The sequence below is a fragment of the Lathyrus oleraceus genome, chromosome 5, assembly GCF_024323335.1.
Source record: "Lathyrus oleraceus cultivar Zhongwan6 chromosome 5, CAAS_Psat_ZW6_1.0, whole genome shotgun sequence".
Classification (NCBI taxonomy): Eukaryota; Viridiplantae; Streptophyta; class Magnoliopsida; order Fabales; family Fabaceae; genus Lathyrus; species Lathyrus oleraceus.
The window spans coordinates 606,537,310-606,540,728 of NC_066583.1; the positions used below are offsets into that span (position 1 = coordinate 606,537,310).

Consider the following 3,419-nt stretch of genomic DNA (forward strand, 5'->3'; position numbering starts at 1 on the left):
CTTCACCGGAGGCTTTACTTCCGAATAAAACAAATTAGCATTTCTTTTGATGATATAAGACATTTTGAAGAAAAAATTAAGGAGAGAATGAGAAGATGGGTGGAAAATGGTGGGGAGGGAATAACCTGTTTATAAAAAAATAATACAACATAGGAGCCGAGAGGGATGAAGCATGCTCCTAATGCCAGCATGCATGCATCATTGCCATTGGCATGACACCATAACATGAGCCAGATGCAATGGCACCTAGGACCAATTTAGAGTGCATGCGTCACAGACAACGAGACATCCTCTATGTGATGATTTTTTTTTGAAACATGGTTACTTTGGTAAATAATTTGAAATGTTGGTTATTATATTTATTTTTATTTTGAAAAACTTGGTTATTTAAAAAAATAATTCGAGATAGGAGCATACGAGGACTCAATAATAATAATTTTTTTATGAAAACCGCGGAACAACGAAGAAGCTATCATGGTAAGAGATGAAGAAAACCTTGTTGAATGTGTAAATGTGTTGATGTTGTTCTTGTGCACCATAGGTTATATTCAGGGTACTAATTGTCACATTTCAAAAAATACGATCCTTCGCGAAGTTATGGAAAAAATGATTTGAACAGAGTCACCACCGAACTTTATTTATTCCAAAGAAGGAAAAGGAAAATATCGATAAAATCCTTAAAAAAGAAAATGGTCATCACAACCATAGTCGGGTTAGGGAGTCAATTACGTTAGAGGAAGGTATTAGGACCTCTCACGTCCATTGTACTCAACATAAACCTTTTAGTTAAACTTGTGATTGAATGTTAGCTTATGTTAATTGTTTTCTTCGAAGGATAAAAAAGTACAAAAGGAAAATAAAGGGGTCACAAAAATGTTTTTATTAGGGTGCTTGACAAGATTGCGAGTCTTGCTCCTACGTATCCTTGGGTACAATGAGGAACTCAAAGCTTCGTAGTTCGGGAGGAAGGCTATAGTTTGTTGGTTGGTGTTTTTTAATGAGCAAGTGTTTAAATCGCATTCTAACAGATAAATGTTGACTTGCATGCTCGTAGGGGAGACTTAAGCACTAGTTCGTATCTACGTTAGAAAGGATTCTAACAGTTAAACGTTGGCTTGTGAACACATTATTAGATCGCATTCTAACAGTTAAATGTTGGCTTGTTTACTCGCGCAAGAGGCTTAAGAGCTAGTTTGTACACATTAGAAAGGATTATACAAATGTGCTATTGTGAAATGTTTTCAATCGCACGGGGACGAGAGAATAAGTTTTATGTGTTTGAATGTTTTTTAATGGTGAATGATGAATATTCGGTGAGAATGAGACATGATCCTAGGAATCAACTAATCGGGGTATTACTGGAATGTTAAATCCCAATGATACCGTTTTCATTCAAAATATTATGAAATTTGTTTGATGGACAATGAACTTTAAACAAGAACAAGACGAGTGTCTCAAAGTTAATTGTTCAAAGGTTCCAACAGAATACTAGACTCCAATGGCCCCTATTTTCGTCCAAGTTCTTATGTTAAGTGTTTTAGAAACGAAAGGAGTGAATGAAAGGCTAACCCAAGGTGTGTGCCTAGAGAGCGTTCATTTCAAGATTCAAGGAATGCGAGACTCCAAGAATTTTCTTCTTTCGTGTTTGTTTAAGAAAATATATTTTAACGTTATGCTTAATCGGAAAGGATTTGAATCGAATTGAGAATGATTTAATCGGGTTAAGGAAGAAATATTTGGTGTTGGACCAAGGTTTAGTTCATTTTAAAATAATTCATAATTATTTATTCAATATTACTATATATTTATTCATTTAATTTTGCAATAAATAAATAAATAGCTAATCAATTAAATAATAGAATAAATAATAAATAATTTTTTTAAATATAATTATGGTTAATAATGCACTTATTCACTTAATAGTAGTATTTATTTACTTAATTATTAGGAAGAACTAAATAAATAAATAACTAAAAATTAACTAAATAAACAAAAAAAGAAATAATGAAAAAAAGTTTTAGAATTATATTTGTAATTGTCATTTAATATTTTTTAAAATTAATTTTTCATGATTGAAATAAAAAGAATTTATTAAAACAAACAAGAAAAAAGTATACTGGACACAGCCCACAGGGGATGCAACACAACAAATGGGTTGGGGGGGGGGGGATAAGAAGTAATTTGGTCCAGGCCCAAACCAAAAGTCCAAGGAGAGAGTCAAAATGTTGACTCTCTCTAAACCACACGATATGTTGACTGGGGGAGTCCAGAGAATTATACGGTCCAAAAGGGAAGGCGCACATTATGCTTCTAGGGATGGTTCACGTGGGATTCGAGACACATTTCTCCTCACATGCAAGACAAGTGGCATGAGCAGGCCATTTGTCAATGCCCATAAACTCAGTAAAACGACCAAAAGAGAAGGGTTGAGTTCATTTCAACTCCTTCCATCCCATCTTCACTCCCTCTCTCACCAAACTCGCTCTGCAACACCTCCACCGGAGAAAACGATGGTAAGCGGCCGCCCATGGAGGCGCCGCCCCTCTTCTCTGGCTAACCTCAACAATCCGTTATTGCATATTGCTGATTTTGTGGGAATTTTGGGATTGAGTTGGTGCGTGTGATACCTTCCATGTGGCTGTTATTTGGTGATCCCAAAGTTGTATGATGATTCTATGTATAGATGGTGTGCTTCTGAATTTTAGTTTTGAATGTATGATGATGGTACTTTTTCTGATTTGCAATATGTATGCTATGATATGCTTGCTGCTACTTTGAAGGGTCCCATTTGGTTTTTTCTTTTTTTTTATCATGCTTTGCACACATGATGAATATCATATACTATGACATTACTATGTTTATTATGTTCATGCTATGTGGTATTATGATACTTATGATATGGTTCTTATTTTGCAAGATGAGGATGAATCATGGAGCACATGGAAAGGACATGAGGAAGCTGCACGATGGATGTAGGAACTCAGTCATGCCACATTTGCACTTTATTTCTTTTTTTCTGAAATGAAATAATATGTACCATAAACCTTGGTGTACTATTTTATTTCAAAACTTATTTAAACGTATAGTCATGATAGTGCAGATGAAAATGAACTATGTAATGCAATGAATTTATAGAACAAAATTGGAATATGACACTAATCACACACATATGATCTATTTTCATAAAACACCTATCAATATTTTATTGGGTCAATATATAATGTTGACTTTTTCAAAGGAAAATAACTAGGATTTGAACACATTAGAGGGACACTTGCAAACTATTTCTCCCTTACCTTACCTAAATCATTTTCTTTGTATTTTGGTGTTTCTCTCTAAAGCAAAACTCAACATAGTAATACAGACAATTTCAAGCTTCCAATTTAAAGATTGATTTCTATGAAAATTCTATTGATGAT

General features: G+C 34.0%; 1 long non-coding RNA gene across 1 annotated transcript; it reads left to right on the top strand.

Annotated features, from left to right (window-relative positions):
- Window positions 1–2,340: 2,340 nt before the first annotated feature.
- Window positions 2,341–3,083, top strand: LOC127083432 (uncharacterized). Its single transcript, XR_007788407.1, has 2 exons — window positions 2,341–2,686; window positions 2,918–3,083. It is a non-coding gene; the product is annotated as an uncharacterized LOC127083432 (long non-coding RNA).
- The last annotated feature ends 336 nt before the right edge of the window (window positions 3,084–3,419 follow it).